This window comes from Rhinolophus ferrumequinum, chromosome 13 (assembly GCF_004115265.2).
Source record: "Rhinolophus ferrumequinum isolate MPI-CBG mRhiFer1 chromosome 13, mRhiFer1_v1.p, whole genome shotgun sequence".
In the NCBI taxonomy this organism is placed as follows: domain Eukaryota; kingdom Metazoa; phylum Chordata; class Mammalia; order Chiroptera; family Rhinolophidae; genus Rhinolophus; species Rhinolophus ferrumequinum.
Window position 1 is genome coordinate 61615288 of NC_046296.1, and position 18312 is coordinate 61633599.

The following is an 18312-nucleotide window of genomic DNA, read 5'->3' on the forward strand; positions in this document are numbered from 1 at the left end:
CCCTGTAATACAAAATGACTATCATGATATAATACATAAAATAATTATGAACTGATAGACTTAGAATCTATCACCAAACAAGAACTCCAGGAAACCACAGAAAGAGCATCTAACTTCCTCAGCTACAGTTAGGTAAGCTGGGTCTCAAAGAAGCTTTGATTGGAACCTTAATTTTTTCCCATCATACTATCCAAAGGAAAGGAGAGCTGAAAGTTTGCAGGGTCGAATTGAAGCCATTTGTATTGGGTCCACTCAAGGAAGGTTCATTTCTTGAGTGTCATCTCTACCAAAATTCCATAGGAATGTGACATTAGCTTGTCACATGTCACTATTAGCTGCTACATTTTATTAATACATAGTTCAGTCTGGCTTTCTAAACACTTATTCAAAGGCTACAAATTTTGATACGTGCCCTTAAAAGGTAAACCATCACTCTCTGCAGAGAATCACATCACTCAAATTTAACTTCCACAAGGAAAGTTGGCCTTGCCCAAGCTGAGGTTTCAGTAACTGAGTAGCTGTTATCTGGAAAACAGCATATACACTAGTCCCCCCCTTATCCATAATTTCACTTTCCGATGTTTCACTTACGCACAGTCAGTCATGCTTGGAAATACCGTCATTCACCTCCATTCCTCTCACCACAGAGGTATTGAATCATCTCACATCATCGCAAGCAGAAGAGTGAGTACAGTAAAATAAGGTATTTTGAGAAAGAGAGAGAGAGACTACACCCCCCTAATTTTTATTACACTATATTGTTATAATTGTTCTATTTTATTATTAGTTATTGTTGTTAATCTCTTACTGTGTCTAATTTATAAATTAAACTTTATCACAAGTATGTATAGGAAAAAAGCATAGAGTATGTAGGATTAGGTACTATCTGTGGATTCAGGCATCCCCTGGATATCTTGGAATGTATTCCCACAGATAAGGGGGACTCCTGGATTATCTAAACTATCTCCCTGGCATGCCATCCTCAGCATGGTGCTGACGCTTCACTTATTTTTAGATTTGCTCAGACTTGGGGTATTTTCTATGACATTTCATCCTCCATCTCCAAAGCATGAAGGTTGGTGCACCACACTTACTATGGTGTGTTGTGTAATGGTTTCCAGATTTGTATTATTTAGGTATGAAGAAATTATCTGGGATACTGGTCAGTCAAAAATGCCTGTGATTCCAGCCTGAGTCCCAGAGTACCAACGTAACTTTGCCTCATCCTTTGTAAAGTTAACATCCAATGGCATGTCATTTACTCTAGACTGCAAATGACTTGCTTGAAATATTAGGACTGGGAGGAAGCTTAGAGATCAAGTATCCCTACCACCACGCAATGTACCTAGCCGCCACTCAGCTCGGTTAGGTTAATACTGCCTTCTAAGGATCTTTTACAGCATTAGTCATGATGACATTCTGAAGTGAAGAAAGTATGAGCTTTATTGTCAGAGCGATCTATATTCAGATCCAGTTTAGACCATTTACTAAATTTGTGACTATGGTCTAGTGGTATAGAACCTCAGTTTCCTTAAATGTGAGCTGAGAATGGCTACGTCTGCCTTGGAGGCTTGTTGCAAAGATGAAATAGTGTGTATAAAGGGCCTACTGGAGAGATTGACACACAACAGCTGCACAAAGCTCACACTATGGTTTTATTATCGCAAAAACAATCTATGTACACATCTGTTGTGGCTAGTTTCCAGCAATGGACCACACCTTCCTGTAGTCAAGCACTTGTGTAGACCCTCCACATTGAATGTGGATTGTCTCTGTGAATTGTTTTAATCAAAAAAATGTACCAAAGTGACCCTGCAAGATTATATTTTTACACTTTTGGAAGTCAACCACCATTGCATATCCGAAATCTGGGCATTTTTCTTGACTCCTTTTTCTCGCAACATCCTGTTAGGAACCATCCCACCACCAGCATCGAACCCATCAAGTCTTGAACGTGTGCTGGGTGCACAAAACCCTTCTGAGATTGGTGTTTGTTGTTATTATTACCCTGTTTCACAGCGAAGCACTGTAAAGCAGAGAACAGTTATGAGACAAGCCGAAGGTCAGAGCCAGGCCTGACAGAGCAGGGTAGAGTCACAGTCCATGCTCTTAAGCACGGCCCCAGATTGCCTCCCCAATAACGATATTCCTGAAATATCTCCTTACAGTGTCCCGTCTTCTCTACTTCCTCTGCGCCTGCCATTATCATCACTTCTCTTCTGGAGGGCTATTCCAATAGTCTCTTAACTCCTTATCTAAAGTTTCCTTCCCACAAACATTCTCCACATTGCTTCCAGAATGAGCTTTCTAAAATGTCATTCTGACCAGCTACTCAGTCAATGGTGGCCAAAGGTCTGCAAGGGGAATTCCAAACAACGTAGCCTGCAGACAAGGCTGAAGATTATCTCACCCCCACTATCACACTCATAGTAACCCTAAGTTCCAGATGGGCAGAATGGTGGGAGTTCCCCCACATACACCAGATCTCACATAAAGATCTTCTCTCACCATGTTCTCTCTGCCACCATCACTCCCACCACCAGCAATCCACCTTTACCCGGCTTTCTCCAACTTCGACTTTAAGATTCTGCTTGCACAGTGTCTCATTCACTGGGGAGCATTCGTGAGCCTTTCCAATCTTTCTGTGAAGCTTAGCTCTATTCTAAAACCTATCACAATATAGGGTACTTATTTATTTACATAACACTCTCTCCCACTAAGCATGTGAGCTCTCTGGAATGATCTCTATCTCCTACCACAAAGCTTAACACTGAGTTGGTTCTTGATAGTATTTAACAGATAGACAAATGGATGACTGGATGGATGGATGGTTGGATGGATGGATGGATGGATGGATGATTGGATGGATGGTGGATAGATACTAACATGCTGTTTTCTTTTGCCGAAAAAGAATTACTTCTTACCCACCCCCCATATCAGACTAGATTTTTTTCTCAAGCCTCCAAATTGGAGGATATTATTGCTTCTATCAGTCATAGATTCAGAAATGTAAAGATTAATACTCATGACGAGCAGCAAATGTTTTATCCTTAAGGTGCCACAGGAATAACATTTGCTAATTTGTATTTGCATTTGAAATTGAAACACAAATTGGCACAAAAACTATTACACATCCCAGCTAATTAATGTTCTAAAAATGAATTATGCAAATCAACCTTAACAGGCCTCAGAAGCTCTTTCCATGTATAATGAACCACTCAGAATATAAACCTGGTTAAAGGCTGATTCTGATAGGATTTTACACTGGGAAGAACGTGCGCTTTGGAATCAGACTTAGCCAGCTCTGTAGCGAACTCCCTGGGCCTCAGTTTCTTCATCTATTGATTGGTAATGAGAATGCCTCCCTAATCTGTTTCCCTGAGAGAATGAAAGAAATATCTATCACAAGTTTCCTAGCCTAAAGTAGCTGCCTCTACATATCAATTCCCTTCATCCTTTGGTTTCACAACACTGCACCATCAGGCTGTCCTCCCAACTCTAACCCTGCTCCTTCCCTGTCTCCGTGGCTCACACCAGTCTCTCCTCAAACATGACTATGCCCTCCGGATCCCTGAAACGGAGGCTACAGCACTGTGTGTGTTTCCAACTCATGTACCAGGAATCTACTGAACTCTGTAACATCCAGCTTGGCCACTGAGCATTCCTTAGGCCTTGAGAACGGAATGTCAGCACAGCTGGGGGGAGGTCATGGTGACTGATTAGGTAGGAAAGCAGACAGCAGCAATTTCTGGGCAGCTGTCTGTGTGGTCTGAGGCAATGCTCTGATAACCTATCATTGTGGCCGTTAGCCGTCTCCTGACTAGGCTGGGCCTTGACAAGCTCCAACAAACCCATCTGCATGGTCCGATGCATTAGCGTGGACCAGGGACACTTGCCCAGAAAGGACATGTGGGTTCTGATTACAATCCAACTGCAGCCCACTGCAGGCTGGTCTGATGGTGAAGGTGACAGTTACAATACATTGGTGGGTCTCAAGGAGCCCAAGGAGTGGCACTGAGAACTAAAAGCAAGAGCAAAAGTGACCATCAGGACAAAGCAAGGACTTACCAGGAAGACTTGCTGGGCAGTGTCGCTCTAAGACCTTGTAGCCAAGGTCATCAGCATGTTAGTATTTCCTTCGTTTTTCAGCTGCATACACACAAAGTGAAGGCAGCAGCCTAGGAGAAGCCTGAGAGCCAACTCTCCTCTGAGGTCATTACTGCTGCACACGGTGATAAGCCTGACCTGGAAAATCAGAGCCCTCAGGAGGCAGCAAGACGAGGACCCACATTTCCTCCGGCCAGACCCCACTTCTACGCTGGAGGAGTCTCCCAATCTGCTAGTGAGGAAGAAAGGCAATTTAAAGGAACACCACATACTTAGGACGTTTTGCAGGGAGTTAGGCCTCCATAGGGATCACTATAGGGACAGACATCAGAGCTTCATCGCTCAAGGAGAGAGTTAGTGCCTTTCCGTTTATTCCTTTGATTGAAAAGTTCAAGGTAAAAGACCTCATTCAGGTATTATTGAAATAGCAGTCACAGAACCAAGAGAAAAACCATGTGCTCACAGTCTCAGTACTAGGGAATGTTCCTGCTGCTGGAGAGAGCTGACCCCCGCCCATCTCACCCACACCCGTTCCAAGGTCCCAGACACACAAAGAAAAGAAAAGCGTTGGGGTTTTCTGTACTGCAGCGTAGGAGCTAGCTCTGAATTGAACTATTTAAAGTGGGGATTATAAGAGGACTTAGAAAGTCTCATGAGAGAAGCGGTCTCTACAATACTTGTGATCAGCCCCGTGTCATTTCACACTTAAACCTAGACGCAGTATGGCGAAGGGGCAAGAGCGGCTCCAAAGCCAGACATCCCGGCTTCAAATCCCAGTTCTGCTGTTCAATGCTTGTGTGACCTTGGGAGTGTCCTGTTTTCATTCATAAAGTATCATTTCCTCCGCTACAAAATATGGCTTACACCTTCACCCTAGGGTTGCTTGTTGATCTGAAAGCCATCTAGAGTAGCTGCTAAAAGTGAAAGATCTGGAGGCAAATCACCAGTTTCGACCCTGACCCTCATACGCTCCACCTGGGTGGTTTAGGCAAGCTGTTTCCTCCACAAAGAAATAGGGTAATAATCATACCCACCTCCTACCGTAGGATCAGTGAGAGAATTGAGTGAGTCAGCCAAGGTCTGAAAGTCTGTGTCTTGCCCCCCAATTCACATGTTGAAATCCTACCCCCCAGAGGTGATGGTGTTAGGAGGTGGGTCCTTTGGGAGGTGCTTAGTCAGTGGGGGTGGAGCCCTCACCAATGGGATCCTTGCCTTGTAAAAGAGGCACAGCTAGCTCCCTAGTGCCATCCCCCACATGAGGACACGGCCAGAGGTCAGCAACCTGGGACTGGGAAAGGGCCCTCACATGACTTCACCGGCACCCTGAGCTCGGACTTCCAGCCTCCAGAACTGTCAGCAATTAAGTTCTGTTTATAAGCCACCCAGTCTGTGGCACTGTTATAGCAGCCTGAGTGGCCTTAACAGAGTTAATTAATACATTAATACAGTGTCTGGTGCATAGTAGGTCCTCATATGTTAGCTATTGGGACTATTGATTTCTTCAAACACTCATCCAGTGCCTCCTCCGTGCCAGGTCCTGCCCCAGGCACTGGAATGCAGAGATGAACAGAACACGGTCCTCAAGGTACTCGCTGTCCACTGGACAAGAGGACGCATGCATAAGTGCAGCAGTGTGCGACTTGCAAAAGAGAATCTGACCCAGCTTAGAGAATTCCAGAAAAAGTGACATTTGAGGGATGCCTTGAAGAATAGCAAAAAATGTCCAAGAGGATGAAAGTGCATTCCAGAGAGCAGGACCTGAAGGTGCAAAGACACAGGAGAGGAGAGCAGGGCACACGGACGTCTGCAGGGAGTGGAGCCATCTGGACCAGATGAGCCCGGAGGATAGGTGTCGTCCATTCCCAGGAAACCCCAAGTGACTGCCAGCCAGGAGACCTTGGCTCTAAACTTGCAGCTCTGAGAATTCGGATTAATTTCCCGATTTGTAGAATTAGAGTTTTAAAAGAGGTGATACTGGAGGTCCCTCCCAGCAATTTCATTCTCACCAGATTGCAAACTCTCAGGAGACAAATTGCAAGTTCTAGTCCTCTGCTTCCCCTGGTACTCCGCAGGGGTGGGCCAGGTCTGTCGCTCAAGGAATGTCCTTGACGCTTTCTAAGTTTTCCAGCCTTTGCTAGCTCGAAAATCCCTCATGTTAACCGTTCCTTCACAAACAGTTTCCAGAAAGCACGTAGTAACAATTTATCAGCCCCAATTCTTTATTTTATGTGTCTTCTCATTAAAACAAATCAAAAATGCCTACACAGGTGATGTCAAGGCTTTTAAAATTCAAAACCAAAATGTGGCCATCGCCTGAATCATCATGTCATTCAAAAGATGCTGAGGTCTGGGAGCCTGTTTGAGAAAGATGACCCAGGTCTCTCCAGAGCAGACAACCTAGGGAACGTGAGAGAGCTGCTTTCAGCCCTGGCTCCTAAGCATGATAAAATTAGCTGAGAAAATGATCTCCATGGCAACAGGAAATTTGTTTCTTAAAGAAGGTTAGAAATAAACCTTTTGGAAGAAACTCAGGGCAGATAAAATATTCTCAGATTACATATAAATGGTGTCTATGCGGCTCAATTAGCTGGATAATTTGGGCTTGAACCAGTAATTTGTAAAAGAATAGGAGGCTTTTAAGACCTGAAGAATGGAATGCAGCAGGTGTGGCCCAGGCTCAGAGGAGGCAGCGGAAGCCTTGACTCTCAGGATGTTTTCTTTGCCCATCTGGGACTCCCAGGTCCACGGTGTAGACCTCTGCCCGCTCCTTGATGAGATTTGCATGGATTTAGATGGATCTTCAGGAAATCATTGGCAGGCAGTGGGTAAATGCTGGAGGGCACCACAGGCAGAGGGATGTCATGAATCTCAGGTGTTTCAGGGAGTGGGCCCATTCCAACACAGGTGCCCAAACACCCTTCCTTTTGCCCAAACACAAAGAGAGAGCCAAGACCCAAGATCCTCTGGCCCATTTTCTACAGGTGAACCTTCTTTCTTCTCTCCCTCCATCTTTCCTTCCTTTATTCCATATCCCTCCATAGAAGATGGAAAGCCATTTGGGAAATTAAAACCCATTTTCCTTTGCTCAGTTTTGGGGGGTGACAGCAAAGTAGGGACCGACGCTGGAGCTAGGCTGCTCTGGACAAAACTCTGTCTCTCTGTACTTCATCTGTAAAAAGGACATGAGAATCGAGCTTCTTCCTGGTGCAGAAGTGAGGACTAAATAAATTAATACTAATAAATATTTACAAAAGTGTCTTGCACATAGTAAGAGCTCTATACTTGAGTCACTACAAAAATCAGACTGGACTCTCAGACGCAGAGGCACACTGGTAATTCCTGGGTTGAGATCCCTTTCACTGTGAATCACTGAAGAATTACAGATGATGGGACATGTCACATGTCATCCTGTCTCCTGGTTACAAAGATGAGAAACTGATGCCCAGAGCAGGAAGGCAATAGGAAGTCCCAGGCAGCCCCAGGAGTTTGCTGAAAGAGACATTCTGTCTTCCAGGCAATGGTGGGGTGTCCTCTGGCCCCAGCCAGGAGGAGGGCCATGGAAAACCAAAACTGGAGGGCTCCCCATCTTTCCCTCCTGCAGGGCCCTCCCCTGACTTTTACCCAGGGCCCTAGCATATTAATGGGTGTTTCTTGAAAAAATGAAATAAAAAGGCATTCCTGGTCATCTGAAATAAAAAGGCTTGAGCACTGCGTTGTCCCCCTCACCCCACTGGGGTCTTCAGCGCAGAGAACCTGTGAAAACTCAGGAAGCCCTGTGTATGGAACACTGACGGTCCCCAATTCATCTGAACTCAAAGTCCCTTGTAGTCAAGCATCTTGTGAGACTAGTGTTCCCCTCGATACACCACATGGAGGACGTCCCACTTGTGACAGACAGTGATTAGCAAACACTGAGCCCTCGGAATCAGAGGTGAAGGATCCCGTCTGGGAGCGTGGAGCTGCCTCCCAGCACTCCCTCCCGGTGCTCCTGGCTCAGGTCTGGCCCTGACAAGTGCTCTGTAAATGTTTGCCTGATGATCTTGCCTCCGTTTTGCTTGCATGTGTTTGTTTATTTGCTGTTTTGTTTGCTGGTTAATCAATGAAGGGTTTCCTCAGGCAAAGATCAGGATTCCGTGGCCCCATTCACTGTTTCCAAGAGCTCAGCATATGCATTATATCTCTAAAGAATTACTAGTAATAACATCTGAGAATAAATTCTGAGACCACCCAGCTGTGGGGATTCCACGCACCACTCCTCTGGTGTCTCAGCAGCTCCAGAACCTGGCAGAATCTGGAGGGGTTTCTTTAGAAGCTGTGACACATCTCCGCTTTGTGAATTGGCCAAGTTACTTAACCACTCTGAGCCAGTTTCTCTATCCTGAAGCAGAATGATATCCAACATTTATTGAGCACTTACTGTTTGCTGATAACTGTGTTAACAGCTTTACCCATATTGTCCCACTTAATCCTCGCCATTTAAGAGGAGAAAACAAAGGCACAGAGAAGTTATTTGCCCACATAGTAAATAACTTGGCCATAATGCAAATTAACTTATCATTTAGGAAATAAAAAGCAGAACTTGGGCAATCTCCCTCAGGGTCCTCCTGGCTGTGAGCAGCTAGTTGTATAATATACGGACTCACAGTGGGATTCAGCAAACCAAACGTGGCTTCCTTCTCTCCTCTTAGTTCCAACCACTTGACTGGGTCCAGAGGAAACTGACATTTCCTCCCTCCTTCCTTCCTCCCTCCCTCCTTTCCTGCCTTCTTCCCTCCCTTTCTCCCTCCTTTTTCTAGTGTATTTATTCATCAAACATTTATTGAAAACATTCTTGGTATTCCATGCCAGGTTCCTTATTAACAACTAAGCAACTAAAACTGAACCAGGCAGGGCTGTCCCTGCCCTTAGACAGTGAGCAGCCCTGTCCTTGATTTTTCAATGTTAGATAATTCCAAGGGAACACAACAAAAAGAGCCCAGAGCCTAAACTCCCATGTTGCTTTGTCATTCGAAGAAGAAAGAAACTTCATTTCTTGCTCACCTCCATGAGCCAGGCGTTCACCTCCCATCATCTCATTGAATCATCACAGCCACCCTTTGAAGGGTATGGTTATATCTGTTTCTGAATGTAGAAAACAAGAGAACTGGGCGGCTCAGGGACTTGTCCCCAGTGCACTGTAAGCTGAGCTGAGTTTGACTCTAGTCAGACCCCACACATACTTTTTTCTGTTGTCCTGAGTTTTTTTTCAATGTCCATTTCTCTGGGCTGAGTTTGCAAATGATGAGTCAAAAATTTCCGAGAATTTTTTTGGCCATTTTTTATTTTTTGGAAAAATCTAGTTAGCCACGGACGTTTCCACTAATAAGCCTCCTTTTCATGAATGGTCACAACCCCAGTGCCACAGTGTAGCCAGGAGTGGGGGTGATGGGGTCTCCAGCACTGCCCCGTACCCCGCTGCCCAGGGAATGCCTGACATGGGCGCCTCCATCCACCAGATTTACTGCCTCTCACACAGCTGTTTGCAGCCAAGGTGGGGCTTCCTCTTAATGGTGTCGTTTACAAGTCAATAAAGCTGATGGAGCTCCATTTCCGAGGTTGGGCCCACCTCACAGTGCTCTGTTGTCTCACCCTGCAGTCCGGTGCAAAGGGGGGCTTTGGCCTCATTCCTGCCCTAATGGCCCTGCTCTCAACAGCTCCAGAGCAACCGGCCATAAAGGGCCCCTCCCCTCCAGAGCAGAGTTCAAAGCTCTGGGTCCCCTGGATCCCATCCTAAACTGTTCAGCCCCGCCCTGCTTTATGGCCCCTGCCTCCCCCTTCCCCATTCACCCAGCACGAGAGCCATGCCTCTGGGGTCTATCTCCGGGCAGAGATAAAGGCTTGGGCCCTGGGAAGCCCCACCAGCCACCGAAGGTGCCTTGGCCCCCTGGACCCAGGTTCCCACCACTCTCTGGGGTCGATGCACGAGCATGAGGAAAGACTGCTGTTTTTAAACAAACAGAGAAGACACTGCCTCTGGATGCTGGCTTTTCTCGATCTGACCTTCCAAGGGCCACTTCTAACGGGAGGGCTGAGGGGAAACCTCTGAACTTGCAGGGGCTCATAGCGTCCCTGGAGGCCCCCCAGGCTGAAGCGATAATGAGGTGAGAGAAGACGGCCGCTTAATGGGCCAGGCCCAGGTCCTGCAAGCTGAAGCCCTGCAGGAAATGGGGATCAAGTCAAGGTTACAAAACCTGGTGACGGCAGATCAAAATCAGGACCTCTCATTCATTCCCCTGTCCATCTGCCCAGGAAACAACCAGAGCACCTACTAGGCACAGGGCACTGTGTTAGGTGCTATAGGTTCAGTGTGGGAAAGAGCACGGCTAAGCCCTGGGGTCCAGGGATGCTTGCCAGAGGAGAGACAACGAATCCTAAGGAAGGAATAGGCATCTGCTCTGCTGAGAAGAGGAGTGACTACATTTACAAAAGGGAATAGCACCCACAACAGTCACGGTGCGTTTAGGGGGTGTCAGCAGTGCAGGTGTGCGGGGAGTTCCTGTGGCAGGGCTGGGCCCTGTCCACTCTCCTTGTGGCCCACACTCAGAGTGACAGGGGTGCTGGCTCTCCCATGTCTCCGTCCTGGGCTGCGCCCTAACCAGAGACACTGCACACACCGCTTTCTCCAGCCTGTTGGTTACAAGAAGCCAGTGGTGAGGACCAGGGTCATTAACCCTTCACCTGTACGGTCCAGCAGGGGCAGCCTGTGCTCGCTGAAACCCAGCCCAGAAACTCTAATGACTACTAGGAAGCACCATGAACCCCGGGAGATAAGAATCTAAGGAATGTGTCACCTTGTCACCCTGAGGGTACACACGCATCGCATCGTGCCCTAGCCCTGACGGTGTGCCTGGCCTGGTGGACAGGATCCTGCTCTCAGAGAGCCTGTGCAGATGGTTGGAGTAAGATTCCCACTTCTCAGGAGGAAAAACTGAGGCCCAGAGAAGTTACAAAGAGAACAGGGAAAATAAGGCCACCCCTAGTCTGCTTAGTGGTTTTGTGGGAACTAGAAAAAGGTGTCTCTGCAGCGTGGGTGCAGCTCCAGCGGATGCATTGTTTCTGAGCAGACACCTTGGTGCAAAGAAGCAGGTGTCCCTTCCTCTGAGGCAGAAGTGCCCGGGGGCACAAGTCCTCAAGTAAAGCTGGGCTGGACTGCAGCCTGCTTGATCGGTATCCTGCGCAACTTAATGTGGACGAGAGAAAGTGCCCACGCCACATAAAACGGAGGGAGGGAGACCCGTGGGAGCCACGGTCGGGCAGAAGTGCCCTTTAGCCCCAGCTCCATGACAGGACTCATGAGCACTGCAGCCGAGGCAAACTCTCCGTCTGCAGACGAAAGCTAATAATACCTCTTCCACCGGGGCTGGGAAAGATTTAAGAGTAGATAGCAGTTCTTGTGATTCCAGTGCCTGGAGAACAGAAGATGAAGGATCCCCAGAGCCCTGGATGTTTTCCTTCCTTCCTCACTTAGAGACAGGTCTTAGTTATTTGTTTCCTGCCTCCGTATAATTACAGTGCAAGGGCCTCATCCTCCAGGCCTGTTTTAGTGGAGGAAGGAAGTCGCAGGCCTTTTCACCACAACTCCCTGCTCAGAGCCGCCAGCTGGGAATTTGACTAATCTGCAATTGCAGCCAATAACCCCTGTGTGTAGCAGATCAAGGTACTTACTGGGGCCTTGCAGGACTGCTGTTGTTGCCATCCATCAGCCACTGTCTCAGGCCCGACCTCCAAGACACCAATCCCCTCCGCGGGCCCTGTTTCTGGCTAAGGGAGAACGGGAAGTCTCTCCTCACACTTCAGAGCATACCAGACCACTCCGGCCACCACTGCTGTCACCCTAGCTACACTATGGAGACACCCTTGCATGCGTTCCTCCCTGCGGGGCCTGTGCAGAATGCTGCAGGAGAAAACATTTGCAAACAGACTCCGCAGCACGTGGACCAAGCAGGTAGGAGGCTTTATGTTGCCCACCTCCTTCAGAGCCCAGCTTGTGGCCCAGTGTTCCAGAGAGGACATTGGCTTTGTCCAGAGATGTCCTGGAAGAGCGTTACTTCCATTGAGCCAAGGGAAGTAGACACAACTCCAAGACTGCTTCTGTTCTCTGACCTTGAGCAAGCTCCTTCCCACTCCAGAGCAAACGCTTCTCTAACATCGCGGGCGTGAGACAATGGATAACCCCCAAAGGCCCTTCCCAAGCTGGCAGTGCCAGATGCTCTGGTTCTGGGAGTTACAAAGGATACCTGTCTAATTGGTGGTGTGGATTAAAAGAAAATATTATTTGTGGGAACTCTGCTGTGAAAAGGAAGGTGAAAAGGAAGGGAGAAACTTCCTTTTCAGGGAGATAGCCATAGAATTCATTTAGCTTTTAAAGAAAGAGCCATAAAAGTGTTTTGTAAACAAAGTTGATCTTAATGAAGCATCTTGTACACCAATGAAGAGACTGCTGGTCAGAGAGTCTGAATCCTCGAAAACAACCCATTTTTATTGTTTAAAGTGTCAACAGGGCAGGAAGATTCTAGTTAAGGTTCACTTGCATTAGAAAAGTTTGTGTTTCAGATAAAATGTAAGAAATGTACAGCCTTATTCATGCTGAACTCACAAAGCATCTGCCTACCATGTGCCAGGCCCAGTGCTGAGGACAGACACAAGACAACTCTCCTATCTCAAATGAGCTTGCTCTGGGACCCACACAAGGAGGAGACCCCCTACATTAGTTTACCAGGGATCTTTGGGAACATCACAGTCCTGGGACGTGGGTTGAGCAACAATTATCATTTCCATCTTACAAAAAAATAGTCAACTGAAGCTCAGAGAGGTGCAGTCATTTGTCTAAGGCCACACAGCCAGGAAGTGGAGAAGTTAATAGATTCCGATCTTCTGACTTGTAGACCAGAGCCCTCCCCATAACATGTACCTGTAACTGAGGGCCCAAGACCAAGAGGAACTATTTCAGGTTCTCCTACACAGAGTTTTTGTTAACCAACTGGGCTCTTGATTTAGACAAAGTCTTGACTGCCTCTTTCTAAACCCTGAATTTATTTCTCTACAGTTCTTTGATACTGAGTGTTTGTTATAGGATCATGGCTTCTGCAAACGGAAAACCCTAAAAGATATTGCTCCTGCAATTCCCTAATCCTGCTGGTATTCCAAGCACAAACCTTACAACATGCTGCTAATTTCCTCCCAAAATTGCAAGCACTTCTGTGCGTCACAGAGGCAGGAAGACAAAGCAGAGCCCTGGAATTAGGCAGACCTGAGTTCCTGTCCTGAGTCATCCTGGGTAAATATTGGCTTTTCTGAGCCCCAGTGGCCCAGTGTGTAAAGTGGAGTTAACTCACCTTGAAAAGATGGTGGAGGGCCAAATGAAATCCATCATAGTCTCTGCTACGCCTTGGGTTGTGTTTTGCTTTTTAACGATGTGAGTTTCCTTCACTACCCCCACTCCCTTCCACGATAAACCTTAGGCAAGTCCCTTCTCTGGTCCATTTTCTTCTCTGTAAGAGTTGTTCCACCATCGGATTCTCTGTCCCATTGGTGTTTCAGATCCATCTGGATTGACGATCAGAACTGATCAATCTGAACTGATGGTGGAGACTTCAGTTCCTCCAAAGGTATTTGGTGGTTTTCCTGGTCCAGCACATTCCATTGATGGAATAGCAGATTTTCCTGCCAACCACCGTGTTCAGAGCAGTGAGCCTGTGCACACTCACCCCAACGACAGCTCGGAATGAGGAAGGATTTCCCTTCCAGCCTTCAGCTTTGAAGACACAGCCATAGGGACTTGGGGGGTTCTTTTCATTGGGAAAACTCCAGCCCCATAGCAATCAGAAGCACCTTCACTGTCAGGTACCAGAGCTATAGGACGTGGCTCGTGAGCTTGTTAGGGTCCTACAAAAATATGTGGGAGCTGGGAAAAAACATGGCTCTAAAACACAAAGTGAAATCTGCAAAATTAATGTGGATAAATGTTTAATTAAATATCTAAAAAATGTAATGTTATGTCATACACCACTTCATGGTTAAATTCATCACTCATGAAAATTTCATTACATTAGAAAATAGTTTGTGGATTATATTTTCTCACTTTGCATGAATTTCCAAATGGGCTGAGAAAAAAACTTATGTAAATTGTTACCTATAGCTAAATAATTTCAAAGGCAAAATTATAATTCTTTTGAACTTTTCTATAACAAAAGAAAAACCAAAAACCCTGTTATACATAATATAGCATGTAAGTGTATTTGAACGTATTTGATATGGCTTTGGGCAGGGTCTCCAAGAAAGAAAGTTCGAGGACCCACAAAGGTCTTTCAAGAGTCCAGACCATCATCTGATGGGTGCTGCTGCTTTCACCAAGAGGTAGGCACCCACCTGGACTCTCAGCAAACAGCAAGTATTTTCAGATATTTGCTCACCCAAGAATGGGGTGCCATCTCCAAATGTTGGACCAGCCAATTAACCCTTCTTTCCAACTCCTTCTGCCCAGCATTTCTTCAGCTAATAAAACACTGGTCATCCAGCCCCGGGTTAATATTTACTCAGCACAAACCATTCTAGAGTTAAAGGCTTAAGATCACAGTAAAGTTAAAACATTAAAAAGAAAGTCTAGTCTCCTGGGTCAGTGTCAGAATTTTCTGGAAGTGGAATGTGGATTTTGATCACAAGTGGCATTAACCCGGAGTAGAGGAGAGACCCCTGGGATCAAAGGAGAATATTTAGATCCACTTCCAGCTTTATCAGGCACTGACACTCGAGAAATTCTTTTTTATTCCCTTCTACACTTTGGTTTCCATAGCTGTAAAATGGGGTGATGGTCTCCACCAGGAAATTATGACCGTCCAATGAAAGAATTTCTGCTAAGATTTTCGAAACCTGAGAAACACTGTATGATGTAAGGTGGACCTGCATCATTTGTCCAAGAATTTGTTGTTGTCGTTGTTGTTGTTGTTGTTTAACTTTAGTCCAATAAAGGACTCCCAGTTGCAGCTTTTTTTTTTTTTTTTAACATTTTATCAGTAAATACTGAGATTTAATTGTGCCGGTCATATTTTCCAAAGATGGCCCCACCAGTGCTTCTCCCATCTCACCCCCACGTACTCTTCTGACTGTGTCAGGATAACGTTCTTCCACGGAGAGGTGGGGTCAATGTTCCCTCTGCTCAGACCTGGGTGGAACTTTGGAACTGCCTCCAGGAAGGGAATCTGGCAGAAATGAGGCTGAGTGACTTCGGAGGCTACGATGCAAGAGATAACAGAGTTTCCACCTGACTCTGGCTCTTGGGACATGGACCTTTGGAGCCTTGAGCTGCCAGGCAAGCCACAGGGCTGCCCTGAAGCCACAGTGCTAGAGGGACTACGAGGAGACAAAGAAGGTACCCAAGTGGTCCCCGCAGCTAACGCTCCATGTCTCTAAGTGGGGGTATGATGGTGTTTTCCATGTATTTGATTCCTTTTTGCATATCTGCATTTTAAAATTTTCTATAACAAACACATATTTCTTTGTTCAGAATAAGTAAGTTTGTTTGTTTGTTTTAATTCCACTTGTAAATCTACCCTCTCAAAGCATCACCAGGCATCATTCAGCAAAATAAGTGCTTGCCCCAGGATCCCGACAAACTCATACTGGCGGACTGATGCCGGAAAGTACCGCGCACCTCAGTGGATCCTATATTTGGGTTTACCCACAGTTAGATCCCCCAGCCCAGCCACCCCAGGGGTGGAGCAAGCTTTCCTAAGGCCTGAGAATCTATTCTTTTTTAAGCACAAGGAAGTGAAACTTTCATTCATTCATTCATTCATTCATTCAATATTGATGAAGCCCTCCGTGTGCCAGGCACAGGGCAAGGTGCTGGGGATACGACCATGAGCTGATGCAAGCTCTCTGCCTTAATACTGTGACAAACACACATGAAGCTGTGATCTGAACATGGCCTCAGTGCTGTGAGAGGAGACGCGCAGAAGGCAGTGAGCAGACAGAGGGGTGCCCGTGGCTCTGACGTGGACACTCAGGAGGGCTGCTGGGCCGCTTGATCCAAGAGCTCAGGTGTGGAAGGGGCGAAGGCATCGTGAGGAACAGGAAAGGAGAAGAGTTCAGGTGGAGGGAACACCATGGCCCTGCGTCCCTCAATCCCCCAGAAGCCTCTCTCCTCTTAGACTCTGCCTGGTGGCCATTCCAGGACAGCACCCGAGCATGGGATAAAGAAATAGGACCCATCGTCTCCCTGTCAGCCCAGCCATTTGGTCCTCAGACTCCAGCGCCAGCCCAGAATATGCCCAAGCAGAACTTACGCCCAAGCCCTTCTGACACCAGGACAGGGGGACACTGGCAAGAAGGGGATTCTCTCCCTACCTGGTGCTACGTCAGCTCGGAGACACCTTCACTCCTAAGGAAGGAGAGGATCAGACTTTGGGTAAGTGTCTACCCTTCTTTAATCGTAGTTTCCTCATCTTCAAAATGGAGATACTACGTAATCCCAATGTCGCAAAGTGTTGTGAGGGGTGCTATCGACCGAATGTGTATGTTCTCCCAAAATTCATATTTTCACCCCTGGTTTGATGGTGACAGGAAGTGCAGCCTTTGGGAGGTGATCAGGACATGAGGGGGGAGCCTTCAGGAATGGAATTAATGTCTTTATAAAAGGGACCCCAGGGGGGGGTCCCAGAGGGGGTCCATTTCCTTCCCGTCCTGTCCCCACAGCCACGTAAGGACAAGGACGTAACAGAAGATGGCCGTCGGTGAACCAAGAAGACAGCCTTCTCCAGAGACCAGATCTGCCGGCACCTTCGTCACGGACATCCCAACCTCCAGAACTATGAGAAATAAATAAGTGTTTGTAGTTTAGGCCCACCAGTCTATGGTAATTTTGTGTTTGTTTTTGTTGTTTTTTTCAGTTCATTTTGATTATGGTATTTTTATTATAGCAGCCGAAACGGGCTAAGACAGAAATCAAATGAGATAGGAGGCAACCATAGGAGGCACTGATAAAAAATTATGAAGAACAAAATGTTTAAGTAAGCTTGAGAAACAATTATGGAAAACAGGGTGTCAAAATAAGTTGAATATAACTTCTGATATAAATTGAATAACTGCTGACTGTTTACTAAAAGATGGAATGATATATAACAATTGCAATTTTAGTTCTATATAAAGAGCCGAAAATCTACTAAAACATTGTAGTCACTTAGTAGCTATCTGCAGGGAGCGAAGGTATTTGTTTTACTCAATAATAAAATTAGATAATTGTATACGAGGTGTGATCAAATAATACGGTGAATTATTGGGAGCGCACTTAGCAGAATGGAAATGCAAGATGTGCTTGCTTGTTTCCCCCCCACAGCCTCTGGCTGCTTCTGTAAACCAGCTGTGATTCTGATCGGGCCCGAGGCCCCTGCTTTCCACCTTGGTGAGCATGGAAAACCTCGAACGTGACCCTGACACCCGTCTTTGGTTACTATAGTCTCTTGCACTCCTGTGTTCTGTTCACTCAGCAGGCAGGGCACTGAGAGCCTTTCCTGCTCTGAGGCCAGTGGCCAAAGTCCAAGACGCTGCTGGGAACACATGTCCCCTGCCAGCCCAGCCCGAGCATGCTGCTGGCCAGGTAGGGCTTATGAGACAAGTGCCCTTAATTTGCTCTGATGTCCAGCCAGGGGAGCGCCAATGCTCTAGGGAACGTGGGAGCTTGTAATGTCCCCCCAACTATCCACTGGAGCCAGAGGCCAGGGCCAGGGCTCTGCCTTTGTCCTGCGGCCACTGCCCTAGGTGGGTCGCTTAGGATCATGGCCGTGACTCACAGTCAGTCATCACCCTGCCACACAGTCAGTCATCACCAGGGGATCTTTCTAACAGGAAAGTCCTGCCACATCCCCCCTGGGGGTCCCTCCATGCCTCCCCTCCGATCCCTGGACAAGGAAGCCCAAACGTGTTAGCCAGGCCCTCTATCTCCAGCTGCCTCCCTCCCCTGCCATTTGTTCACCCAAAGCCAATTCTGACCATTTGTTCCAGCCAGGCCCCAAATGGGACCCCATACTTCTTCCTTCATATAACTCCCACCAATCTTTTAAATATCTGTTCAAGTGTCACTTCCTCCAAGAAGCCCACCTAGAACTGCCAGCCTCTATCCCTACAGAAATCCCGTAGAGATGTGTGATGTGTTTATCATGCTGTACCCAT